At 35.8% G+C, this 13878-nt stretch overlaps 3 non-coding genes across 3 annotated transcripts; all 3 read left to right on the top strand.

Moving 5' to 3' along the window:
- Window positions 1-1779: 1779 nt before the first annotated feature.
- TRNAM-CAU (transfer RNA methionine (anticodon CAU)) lies at window positions 1780-1853 on the top strand. The gene has a single exon. It is a non-coding gene; the product is annotated as a tRNA-Met (tRNA).
- A 1347-nt stretch (window positions 1854-3200) lies between these two features.
- Window positions 3201-3288, top strand: TRNAS-UGA (transfer RNA serine (anticodon UGA)). The gene has a single exon. It is a non-coding gene; the product is annotated as a tRNA-Ser (tRNA).
- Window positions 3289-6915: 3627 nt separating this feature from the next.
- On the top strand, window positions 6916-7003 carry TRNAS-GCU (transfer RNA serine (anticodon GCU)). The gene has a single exon. It is a non-coding gene; the product is annotated as a tRNA-Ser (tRNA).
- Window positions 7004-13878: the final 6875 nt, after the last annotated feature.

Here is a 13878-nt window from a genome sequence, read left to right as displayed (position 1 = left end):
ATAACATATCCAACTCTTCTTGGTTCAGGGTTTTCCGTTTCCGAAGACTAGTAAAATAGGCGGATTCTGGAACCCCAAGGATTCAACGGTATATGGATATGGAAAATATAAGATTTCCGATCCTAGCGGGAAAAGGCGGGGAACAGATACCCAATAGGATATAGGATCCTTGGGAGGAACTTTTGGTAATGGCCTTGATCCTCTATGCTATTTTTTATGTGTTCTTAGTTCTATTGAACTTTTTGCATTCTTTTAAACAAGAATCTAATAAACTAGAATTGAGTCAGTGGAAAAAAGGAGAGAGAGGAAAGTGTTAAATGGAGAGAGTCGACTAATCAGAGACTTTTAGGATCTTCTTTACATCAGGTAAATCTGTCGGCCCTGTCCGTTTTTTTCTTTAAGTTACGACTCTTTGCTGCTTACTTCTATCAAGCCATAGGGAAAGTCTATGATGAATTTGGAAAACTCATCTCACTCTTACTCTATGGCTCGGACTTAATGGGGGAAGAAAACATCTTCCATAATTTCTTTTTTGTTCAATTCTGGACAAAAAAGAAAAGGAAAAAAGGAATTTATAGGGACAGTGTTACCCCCTATATCCCCTAGTTTATATTGTAGGAATAATAAAACAATTTAGCAGTCTGACACACTTACGTCCTTGCAAAGTAAATAATTATTATTGTAGTCGTAACCGTAGAATAGGATCCTAATCAAAATAAATACATTTGGTTCAGGCGCTATTAGCATGGTAAGAAAAGATTTTTTTTACAGACCAGAGGGGCTATCTAAATCCTAAAGTAAAGGCGAGCGATCGAAGTAGAAGTACCAACGGCTCAGTGTCATGAACCTTCTCCATCTGATTCAATAAGGGGGAATTAGCCTTCTTGTCAAATGGCTATCCTTGACAAAGGGTACCATTTATACCATAATCTACAATGTAGCGGGTATAGTTTAGTGGTAAAAGTGTGATTCGTTCTATTAATAACTGAATTTGAAATGATATACTTAAGGCATCCTTAAGTTTTTTATTTTTATATTCCGATGAAAACTTTAGTTCTTATAAAGGATTAAATCCTTTTCCTCTCAATAGCATATTGAGGAAGAATATACATTCTGGCGATTTGTATCCAAAGACTAATTTAAATTGCATCCAAAATAAAAATAGGATTATGAGTACAGAGTCGCGAAGCATAATTTTGCATTGGATTAAGTATTCCAATTTTGAAAATATGAGTAAAGGATCTATGGATGAAGATACAAAAAAGTTGATTTCCAATCGTAACTAAATCTTCTTAAAATAAGGAATAAGGAAGCCAAATAGCTAAAAAACGATAGTTTTGGTTTACTAGAACCATCCGCATATTGTTTCAGCTCGGTGGAAACCCAATTCTTTTCCTCAGGATCTCTTGAATGAAATTAGGGAACGAAGTAAGTAGATTAGATGAATTTAGATAGAATTTCTATCTCCTACTCTATAAGGATCATCTAGAAAGCGGAGAGCTTTGGTTCCATTCAAATAGAAAAGCTGACATAGATGTTAAGTGGTGAGAATATCCATAAAGGAGCCGAATGAAATCAAAATTTCATGTTCGGTTTTGAATTAGAGACGTTAAAAATAATCAACCAACGTCGACTATAACCCCTAGCCTTCCAAGCTAACGATGCGGGTTCGATTCCCGCTACCCGCTCCATTCTGTATAAAAGGAGTATTCTATTTGTCTAGACATGTTAGAGGCTTGTATTCAAGCCTTTTTTGTCCACCAGTTTCTGGTACTCCAGAGCGGAGTAGAGCAGTTTGGTAGCTCACGAGGCTCATAACCTTGAGGTCACGGGTTCGATTCCCGTCTCCGCACTTAGCAGTCTGTATAAAAGGACTATTCTATTTCTCTAGATATGTATGGTAGAGGGGCGTATCCAACCCTTTTTTATTCATTAGTTCCCGGCCCTAGAGGGCAAAATTGAGCAGTTTGCGAAGTCACTTGCCTTCAAAAAAAGAAGGCGCAAGGCCTCTCCCTACCCTGCAGAAAATAAAAATGAAACGAAAGGGACAGTCTACCTCTCCCTTCCCTTTAAAAAAAGTTTGCCCGTTGTTTGTCTCAGTTAATACCCAATTTTTGGAGCTCTGTTGGCGAGTTCTATTTCTGCCTCTGGAGCGCCCTCTTTTTTTGAGTGGGATGCAAAGGAAGGGTAAGATAGTAAGGGATACGGCACTAGACTAACACCTAATTAATACTTAATTTAATATAAGTAGTTAAACAGTTAACTAGACTAAACTTTTTATCATAGTACTTTGATAAATTAAGCGGGCGAGCGGCGGGAATCGAACCCGTATCTTCTCCTTGGCAAGGAGATATTTTACCATTGAACTACGCTCGCTACGGTATATATTTTATAGCGTATATCCGCCTGGGTCGACCTTCTATGTCTGGGTCGACCGTTTCATTTCATTTTCTATTATATTAGAGTTTTCCTTTTTTTATTATCTGTCAATGAATATTCTAATGGGAATGGAATTTCATAATACTGAAAGAGAAGAGCTAGCAATTCGGAACGCAAATTGCGTTTTAATACGTCTCACTATTCTAATTTTTTAGAAGAAATGGCCTTTATTATTTCTTTTTTATGGGGTTAATAAATATTAACCAAATTTCATTTAAGAAATGAGAGAATTCAGAATAGCTACGAGAAAGACTAGTCCAATCCATAATGATGTACCGGAAAATACAACATTTTTATTATTTGACCAACCATCAGGAGAAGCAAATACAAGGGGTACACTAATTACTAAGACTGAGGAAGTCGCAATTAATGCAAAAACAGCTAATTGGAAAGCAATAGTCATATTTCTAATCCTCCAAGCTACCATCAAATAAAGTTGACTACATATTTGATCCCTCACTTAAACCAAAATTGTAAAAAAATACAAGAAGTAGGAGGGGTTTAATCATGAATCCATTGATTCTTCTCTTTAATTCAAATTTATTACTTAAACCGCTTTTTTATTTGGATATGGGGGTGAGAAGAGATTATTTACTCTTTATTTCACAAGCGGGTATAGCGGATCCTGTATCCGTGTATACAGTATACAGAGATATATCGAAAAGGAACTTGTATCTGATATCTTTCTAGAGGCTAATAAATCTTTTTATTTTTTATATGGCTATGTTCTATTTGTAGGAGTAAAATAAGGATTAGGCTGTGGAGAGATGGCTGAGTGGTTGATAGCTCCGGTCTTGAAAACCGGTATAGTTCTAGGAACTATCGAGGGTTCGAATCCCTCTCTCTCCTTTTGCTTATTGAATACGTTTGTTTCTTTCATTTTTATTTATTTTTTTTTTCTGTCCCTTATCTTTCTTTCATAAAAAGGAATGAATGGCTCGGCTAGATGGAATAACCGAGCCAGAACAGAAAAAAAGTAGAACAGGTATAAATAAGAAAATCTTAGTTAAGAGGGTTCATGTAAAGAACAGGTTCCAAATCACGATCGATTCCCTTTTCAAAACCTGCTGCAGCAGCTCGGGCTCTTCCTGCATGCCATAAATGGCCCACAAAAAAGAAGAATCCTAGAACAAAATGAGAAGTTGATAACCAACTTCTAGGAGAGACATAATTAACTGCATTGATCTCGGTAGCTACGCCACCCACGGAATTTAAAGAGCCTAAAGGAGCGTGGGTCATATATTCTGCTGAGCGTCGTTCTTGCCAAGGTTGTATGTCTTTTTTCAACCTACTCAAGTCCAAACCGTTGGGGCCCCTTAGAGGTTCTAACCATGGAGCACGAAGGTCCCAAAAACGCATAGTTTCCCCTCCAAAGATAACCTCCCCAGTTGGGGAACGCATTAGATATTTACCTAAACCTGTGGGTCCTTGAGCGGATCCCACATTAGCTCCAAGACGCTGGTCTCTAACTAGAAAAGTAAATGCTTGAGCTTGAGAAGCTTCTGGCCCGGTGGGTCCATAAAACTCACTCGGATAAGCTGTATTATTGAACCATACAAAACAACAAGCGATAAAACCAAAGACAGATAAAGCAGCTAAACTATAAGACAAGTAAGCTTCTCCAGACCATACAAATGCACGGCGAGCCCATGCGAAGGGTTTGGTTAAAATATGCCAAATTCCGCCAAATACACAAATAAAACCCAACCATACATGCCCACCAATTATATCTTCTAAATCATCTACACTAACAATCCACCCTTCTCCACCAAAAGGAGATTTTAGTAAATAACCAAATATAACACTGGGACTAAGGGTCAAATTGGTAATTTTTCTTACATCTCCCCCCCCAGGGGCCCAGGTATCATATACACCGCCAAAATAAAGAGCCTTGAGTACTAGAAGAAAAGCACCTAGACCTAACAAAATTAAGTGAATACCCAAAATTGTAGTCATTTTATTTCTATCTTTCCAGACATAACCAAAGAATGGAAAAGATTCCTCAAGAGTCTCGGGTCCCAGAAGCGCGTGATAAATGCCACCGAAGCCTAAGACTGCGGAGGAAATTAGGTGAAGTACGCCAGATACAAAGTACGGAAAAGTATCTAGAACTTCCCCCCCTGGCCCTACTCCCCAACCTAGAGTAGCTAAGTGTGGAAGTAAAATCAACCCTTGTTCATACATGGGCTTTTCTGGTACGAAATGGGCCACTTCAAATAGGTTCATTGCTCCGGCCCAGAATACGATTAATCCGGCATGAGCTACATGAGCTCCAAGCAGTTTACCGGACAAATTGATAAGTCTGGCATTCCCAGCCCACCAAGCAAAGCCGGTGGTTTCTTGGTCACGACCAGCTAAAACGAAAGTTCCATTAAAGAGCGTTTCCACGTGGTAGAACCTCCTCAGGGAATATAAGATTTTCATGAGGCTGATCCTGAGCTGCCATCCACGCACGAATACCCTCGTTTAAAAGAATATTTTTGGTGTAGAAAGTCTCAAATTCAGGATCTTCCGCTGCACGGATTTCCTGGGAAACAAAGTCATAGGCACGTAAGTTCAGAGCCAAGCCAACTACGCCAATAGCACTCATCCATAAACCGGTGACGGGTACAAATAGCATAAAGAAATGTAACCAACGTTTATTGGAAAAAGCAACACCAAAGATTTGGGACCAAAAGCGGTTAGCAGTGACCATTGAATAAGTTTCTTCAGCTTGAGTTGGGTTAAAAGCACGGAAGGTATTTGCACCATCACCGTCCTCAAATAGAGTGTTTTCTACGGTCGCTCCATGAATAGCGCATAGCAGAGCCGCACCTAATACTCCGGCAACTCCCATCATATGAAATGGGTTCAACGTCCAATTATGAAATCCTTGGAAGAAAAGGATGAATCGAAATATCGCTGCTACGCCAAAACTCGGCGCAAAGAACCAACCAGATTGCCCCAGTGGATAAATAAGGAATACAGAAACAAAAACAGCAATTGGACCAGAGAATGAGATTGCATTATAAGGCCGCAATTGAACAGACCGAGCAAGTTCAAATTGGCGTAACATGAAACCTATTAGTGCAAAAGCCCCGTGGAGAGCTACAAAAGTCCATAGACCGCCTAATTGACACCAACGAGTAAAATCTCCTTGTGCTTCGGGCCCCCATAGTAGCAACAAAGAGTGTGCTAAACTATTGGCAGGGGTAGAAACTGCTGCGGTTAAGAAATTACAACCTTCCAAATAGGAACTAGCCAATCCATGGGTATACCAAGAAGTTACAAAAGTTGTCCCTGTAAACCAACCCCCTAAAGCGAAATAAGCACAAGGAAAGAGCAATAGGCCAGACCATCCTACAAAAACGAAACGGTCCCTTCGTAACCAGTCATCCATAGTATCAAATAGATCATTTTCTTCTTTAGGAATTCTACCAAGGGCTATAGTCATAGTGATCCTCCTATTCAATTACTTCAACCATTTCCGAGCACCTCATATCACTTTCCAAGGCATATGATAGTTTTATTATCTGTGGACGATTTCTTTCTCGTTCAATGCCCTTTTTCAATGGTCTCGAAGAGAGAAATTTCCCATTTTTATCTATGGAGTCACAGTCACAACCGAGGTCGTGGTAAATCCATGAATTTGATTCGATTTGTTTTTCTTATACTATTTATTTGTTTTTCTTATACTATAGAAATAGAAATAAATTGTTTTTCTTATACTATAGAAAGAAATAAACCTTTGAATTCAGCATTATTCCAAGACTCCTATTTCAAAGTCTATCTTTTAAGGGAAAAATGCAAATAAAAGTAACCCTTCTTTTCCCATTCCCTCTCTATTGCATGGGTGGAAGAACTAAAATAATAGAGGATTCTGAAAAAAAAAAATGGACCTTCGAAATCCAATTTTATGTGTAGCGCAAAGGAGTTGCGATTTCTTCTTATTCCTATAGAACATCTAGTAACAAGAATATGAAATCGTAAATAGCGAAAAATTCTTGTCTTGCGCGGTCTAAGTCTAAGGAAATAAAAAAAATTCGCTTATACAATTTCATCTACATCGAATTTATATATCAGAATAGCGGATAGAGGCATCATTAAAGGAGTCAGGTCTACTTACTTTATGCTTCTTTCCAATTTTATGGTGGATTTGATAAGAACCCTTTTTGCTTTCTTGATAAATAATCGACAAAAAAAGCGTTTTTTTTATATAACCTGCTTGTTTTATTATAATTATAACAAGTCCTATATGGAAATGCCCGCTAAAGAGAAAATCTATTTGATTGTCTCTCGGCCAATATCGATTTTTAGAAAGAAAAAACAAGAATTTTCTTCTTTTTTTATTAACATTAAGAAAAAAGAATATAATTAAAATGGAATTGGCAATATAATTTTTATAGACTTTTGAAAGAAAAAAAAGGGGTTTTTTGCAACCGTTATTTCTTATTTCTTGCCTATATCATATCACGGAAACCTTTCGCTTTGGAACGTGGAGAGATGGCTGAGTGGACTAAAGCGGCGGATTGCTAATCCGTTGTACAATTTTTTTGTACCGAGGGTTCGAATCCCTCTCTTTCCGCTCCCTTGGATCATTTGGGACTTTCGAATTGGAAAGAATTCTGACCCCCGGATTTTCTCATAGATAAATGTACGAAACAAATCCAATAAGAAAAAAAAAAACTGAATTTTTACTCCTCGCGTCCAGGATTCCGTCCTGGGTCATTAGATAAGAATCCAAAGATAAAGAGTGAAACAAAGAATATCACTACTGTATAAACAAAAAGTTTGAGAGTAAGCATTACATAATCTCCAAGATTTTTTTTTAAGGAATAGATTACCAGTTTTTCCTTACCACACGGATCCACTAGGATGGTTTTTTTTTATACCTAAAAATGCAAAAAAGAATTCTTGAAAAAAATTGCAAGAATTCTTTTATAATAAGCACTCTTATCAATAGCAAAAATAGGGTTAGGTGGTTAGGTATTGTGTAGGTACCTTTAGGTACCTGCTCAACCTAGGTGCAGGGGAGTAGAAAGGCTGATCCAAATTTATTGCTGTAGCTACCCATTCAATGTAGAAGAATTTAAATTTTAGAATCGAAGGTTCATAATATAAAAATATAAAACTTCTCGGCTTTTACCCATTTTAAAATTTTTTTGGAATGAACACATCATTCAATTTGGCATACAGAGTACTAAAGATTTCATCGAAAACTTACAGCAGCTTGCCAAACAAAGGCTAATAGAAAAAAGAATAGAGGTATAACAGGCATAATATCCACGATTGGATTGAAAATAGCATAAGCTTCGGGTAATTTGGCAAAGAAAAAACTAGTAGGATAAAGAACAGAATTAAAACAGATACAGGTTAAACTAAGTATATTAGGCATAACAAGCATTTCATTCTTGTAGAGTAAATAATTGGATTTTTCTTGAGTTATTTTTTTAAGGGAAAGAAGGAAAAGGCAGATTCAAAATCTTTTTTCTTCGGACTTTCCCAAACACAAAATACCTCCTTGTATTCGCACTCTCAAATGAGAGTGGAATAAATTCGACTTTCATATAATATCTTAATAGAATTCCATGTAATGATCAATGCATTTTTTTGATTCTATATTATCCGCATGTGTAGAATACTAGCAAGAGAATATCCCTCCTTTTTTATGTAATTGAAATGGTATTGACGAATAACAAATAAACATACTAGTGTTTATTAGTGTCGCATAAAACCCGAAATGGGGCGTGGCCAAGTGGTAAGGCAGCGGGTTTTGGTCCCGTTACTCGGAGGTTCGAATCCTTCCGTCCCAGATTGTTTCTGATGAAACAAACGGTGAAATCATATAGTATTCCGTACGAGACAAAAGTTTATTAAAGAGAATAATGATATCTTATTCTTTCTCAGAAAACATAATAAAGTCTTAAGTCCAGTCAAATTGACTATCTTTATTTTCATGAAAAAATGGGATCTATCAAGCACATTCAGGATATGCCTCTACTATAAAATCACTTAGTCATATTTTTTTCTTCCTTTTGGTATTCGAGTTGAAGAAGTACGAGAATTCTATAACTACCAAAAACTTTCAATCTTTTCATTGGAATAGTTTATTTAGTTATTATAGTTAATTGTTTTTGGTACTGAAAAAATATATTACTACTAGAATTCTAATTCTAGTAATTAAATTAATTAAACTTTTTTGGAGGTTGATAGTTTATTTATTGAGGAAGAGTCAATCCTTCTTTTCTCACTTCAAGATTGATCATCTCGAGCCATCCGTTGAGGGTGGAAATTTAAGAATAAATAAGTTTTAAGCAAACTTGTTTAGTCGTCTTTTTCAAACTATGTTTCATTCATATGATAGAATTTTAATATGGGTTTAAATAAATTGGATCTTGGCGGAGGCTTCCCGGATAAATACTTACTTTCTTTTATCCATATTGCTCCATAGATAGCAAGTTTTAATTAGTATAAAAAAACTAAACCAATGACTATTCATGATTCCATCCATATTGGATCAATTCTCTATACCACTTTGCAATGAAAAGAGGAATGTTTGTTATGGTAAAACTTCGTTTAAAACGATGTGGTAGAAAGCAACGTGCGACTTGAAGGACATGATCGATTGTGGATTTTGCTATCCATCATTTTTCCATAGTAATGAAAATGCTCTTGGCTCGACATAGCCTGTTCTATTCGTTCCGAACCAAATTTGCGCTGGGTTTAAGTAACATAGTACACGATGGAGCTCGAGAGGACAGAATTTTTTTTATCAAGGGAAAGAATCTAGGGTTAGTGAAAACTAATAAATTAGGCCAACTTTGTCAGTCTATCCTTAATATAGAAATAAATCGAAAGGTTAAAATAAGAAGAAAGTCCAATAAAAGTATATCAGAATCAATCCCTCTTATTAGATTTCTATAGAAGAGATAAATGCTTTATCGAAGGAAATAAGAAAAAAGGGTATGTTGCTACTCTTTTGAAAGAAAAAAATAGGAATTCCCGAAGTAATGTCTAAACCCAAGGATTTCACAAATCAAAGATAAAGGATTCCAGAACAAGTAAACACAATTTTCAATTGTCTCAACAACAGAGTTGGATTAGAATAAGGAATAAAAGTCAATTCGTTCGAAATGAGACAAAGAAAAGAGTTTAAAGACGACTCAAAAATTTTGGAAGGATTTTGCCTTCGAAGTTTGTCAGGCAAAATTAGCCCACTTGAGTCATGAGTATAAATGAAATTTGTTTTTTCTGTAAGGAAATTAATGCACGTCATAGTCTAATTTCTATTATTATCGACAGAAATTCGAATCATTTTCTCGAGCCGTATGAGGAGAAAACCTCATATACGTTTCTAGGGGGGGGCGTTGTTTATCTACATCTATCCCAATAAGCTGTCTATCGAATCGTTGCAATTGATGTTCGATCTCGAAGAGAAGGAAGAGATCTTCAAAAAGTAGGTTTTTATGATCCGATAAAGAATCAAACTTGTTTAAATGTTCCAGCTATTCTCTATTTCCTTGAAAAGGGTGCTCAACCAACAAGAACTGTTTATGATATTTTAAGGAAGGCAGAATTCTTTAAAGAAAAAGAAAGAACTTTGAGTTAATTGAAGAACTAAATGAATCAAAAAATAGGATAGGAGAAGATTATTAGTATTCCTAGTTGTCTAATTATTTAGACACAATTTACCTCTTTTTTAATCCTATTTGGATTTATATTATATCGTGCCAATCCAACATAAGCCCCTATTTTATTTACTTTTTCTATCTAATTTGTTTTCTTACCATTGTATTTCCATTGACAAAGGTCTATTGAACAAATAGAATTTGTAGATAGATGGGTCTCTTTATCCTCACTCCATATTCAATTTTTCCGCCTACACTTCGCTCAAATGATAAGGGTGTTCCTCTTGCATGTATTCTCATACAATATAATATATATTTTTTATAATATATATTTTTTGTTAATAAAAATCGCTAAAAATAAGGAGAATTTGGCCATCGTGATTAGGGTCGCTCTTTTTTTAACTTTACTTTAGTGGAATTTCACCGGACCTGTTCGTTTTGGCATTTGAGTGTTTTTCATGGTCGATAAAAAAAATCTTTTGATGTCTTGCTAGTTCAATGTTTTGACAGAAGCGCGCGGTGTAATTCCATTGATTTTTGGATTTCGATCGTATCTAAGATCCTTTTTTTATCTGGGTTGCTAACTCAATGGTAGAGTACTCGGCTTTTAAGTGCGACTATGATCTTTTACACATTTGGATGAAACAACAAATTCGTCCAGACTCTTGGTAGAGTCTAGAAGACCACGACTGATCCTCAAAGGTAATGAATGGAAAAAATAGCATGTCGTAATAAAATCAATCTTTTTTGAATGGAATCCAAAATTACGATTTTCTGGGTCTAATGAATAAATGGATAGAGCCTGGCTCCAATTCTGGTAAAATAAAAAGCAACGAGCTGAACTTCCTAATTGGAATGATTCCCCGCTCTAATTAGACGTTAAAAATAGATTAGTGCCGGATGCGGGGAAAGGTTGGGTTTTCCTATGAGTGGACCCTTTATTTTTTCTTTTTTTTTTTAGAAATCCTAATTATTCTTGATTATGGATTGAATAAGGGATGTTATGGATTGAATGTGTAAAAGAAGCAGTATATTGATAAAGAGGCTGTATTCCAAAGTCAAAAGAGCGATTGGCCTGCAAAAATAAAAAACTTGTTCTGTTCTTTTTTTTTAATTAGAACAAACATAAACTAATTGGGTAGAAAAGGAGCAGAAAAAGATCTGTGGATTAGACTCCCTTTCTTTCCAGGGTTTGTATTAAAAATGCAACACCCTGTTCTGACCATATTGCACTATGTATCATCATTCGATAAACCGAGAAATGCTTCTTCTCTCTGATTCAAGTAGAAATACAAATGGAAAAATTCGAAGGGTATTCAGAAAAACATAAATCTCGTCAACAATACTTTGTCTACCCACTTCTCTTTCAGGAATATATTTATGCATTTGCCCACCATTATGGATTAAATGGTTCTGAACCTGTGGAAATAGTTGTTAGTTGTAATAACAAGAAATTTAGTTCACTACTTGTGAAACGTTTAATTATTCGAATGTATCAGCAGAATTTTTTGGATAACTCGGTTAATCATCCTAACCAAGATCGATTATTGGATTACAAAAATTATTTTTATTCTGAGTTTTATTCTCAGATTCTATCTGAAGGGTTTGCGATCGTTGTGGAAATCCCATTCTCGCTACGGGAATTTTTTTGTCTGAAAGAAAAAGAAATACCAAAGTTTCAGAATTTACGCTCTATTCATTCAATATTTCCCTTTTTAGAAGACAAATTTTTGCATTTGGATTATCTATCACATATAGAAATACCCTATCCTATCCATTTGGAAATCCTGGTTCAACTCCTTCAATACCGTATCCAAGATGTTCCATCTTTGCATTTATTGCGATTCTTTCTCAACTATTATTCGAATTGGAATAGTTTTATTACTTCAATGAAATCCATTTTTTTTTTTCAAAAAGAAAATAAAAGACTATTTCAATTCCTATATAACTCTTATGTATCAGAATATGAATTTTTTTTGTTGTTTCTTCGTAAACAATCTTCTTGCTTACCATTAGCATCTTCTGGAACTTTTCTGGAACGAATCCACTTTTCTAGGAAGATGGAACATTTTGGGATAATGTACCCTGGTTTTTCTCGGAAAACCCTATGGTTCTTTATGGATCCTCTTATGCATTATGTTCGATATCAAGGAAAGGCAATTCTTGCATCAAAAGGCACTTTTTTTTTGAAGAAGAAATGGAAATGCTACCTTATCAATTTCTGGCAATATTATTTCTGTTTTTGGACTCAGCCGCGAAGAATCCATATAAACCAATTAGCAAACTCTTGCTTCGATTTTATGGGGTACCTTTCAAGTGTACAAAAAAGTTCTTTGTTAGTAAGGAATCAAATGCTGGAGAATTCATTTCTAATAGATACTCGAATGAAAAAATTCGATACCATAGTCCCCGCTACTCTCCTCATAGGATACTTATCAAAAGCTCAATTTTGTACTGGATCGGGGCATCCTATTAGTAAACCCATTTGGACAGATTTATCAGATTGGGATATTCTTGATCGATTTGGTCGGATATGTAGAAATCTTTTTCATTATCATAGTGGATCTTCGAAAAAACGGACTTTGTATCGACTAAAGTATATACTTCGACTTTCATGTGCTAGAACTTTAGCTCGTAAACATAAAAGCACGGTACGAACTTTTATGCAACGATTGGGTTCGGCATTTTTAGAAGAATTTTTTATGGAAGAAGAGCAAGTTTTTTCTTTGATGTTCACCAAAACAACTCTTTTTTCTTTCTGTGGATCACACACTGAGCGTATTTGGTATTTGGATATTATACGTATCAATGACCTGGTCAACCCTCTTAATTAATCATTAGACGAAATTAAGAAACAGGAAAGGGTTGATAAATGATCAAGAAAAAACTTTTCTATTTTTCATTCTGAAATGTTCTTTTTATTATAATAAAGAGTAGGTGAATCAACTTACTAATTAAAAAAATTAGTAGAACTTCCTCTTTGGAATAGAAATTGGCTATTTCTACATAGGGAAAGTCGTGTGCAATGAAAAATGCAAGCACGATTTGGGGAGGGATTTTTCTCTATTGTAACAAGGAAGAATTATCTACTCCATCCGACTAGTTCCGGGTTCGAGTCCCGGGCAACCCATATAGAAAAGACCCATCAAAGTTTTTCACTTTGACTCACTTCATTTACAAATACAAAATTATTGGTTTGGTTAATTTAGTTATATGGATAGCTAATCTTTGGGCTGACTTGGTTGACATTGGTATATAGTCTATGTTATACTGTTAAATAACAAGCCTTCTATTATCTATATTCTAGTTAATACGTGTGCTTGGGAGTCCTTGCAATTTGAATAAACCAAGATCTTACCATGACTGCAATTTTAGAGAGACGCGAAAGTACAAGCCTGTGGGGTCGCTTCTGCAACTGGATAACTAGCACTGAAAATCGTCTTTACATCGGATGGTTCGGTGTTTTGATGATCCCTACCTTATTGACCGCAACTTCTGTATTTATTATCGCCTTCATCGCTGCCCCTCCAGTAGATATTGATGGTATTCGTGAGCCTGTTTCTGGTTCTTTACTTTATGGAAACAATATTATCTCTGGTGCTATTATCCCTACTTCTGCGGCGATCGGATTGCACTTTTACCCAATTTGGGAAGCTGCATCTGTTGATGAGTGGTTATACAATGGTGGTCCTTATGAGCTAATTGTTCTACACTTCTTACTTGGTGTAGCTTGTTATATGGGTCGTGAGTGGGAACTTAGTTTCCGTCTGGGTATGCGTCCTTGGATTGCTGTTGCATATTCAGCTCCTGTTGCAGCTGCTACTGCTGTTTT

Source organism: Triticum urartu, unplaced genomic scaffold, assembly GCF_056163025.1.
Source record: "Triticum urartu cultivar PI428250 unplaced genomic scaffold, HENAU_Tu73 scaffold2, whole genome shotgun sequence".
In the NCBI taxonomy this organism is placed as follows: Eukaryota; Viridiplantae; Streptophyta; class Magnoliopsida; order Poales; family Poaceae; genus Triticum; species Triticum urartu.
Note: the sequence above shows the minus strand (reverse complement) of the source record. Positions and strands in the feature narration are given on the sequence as shown.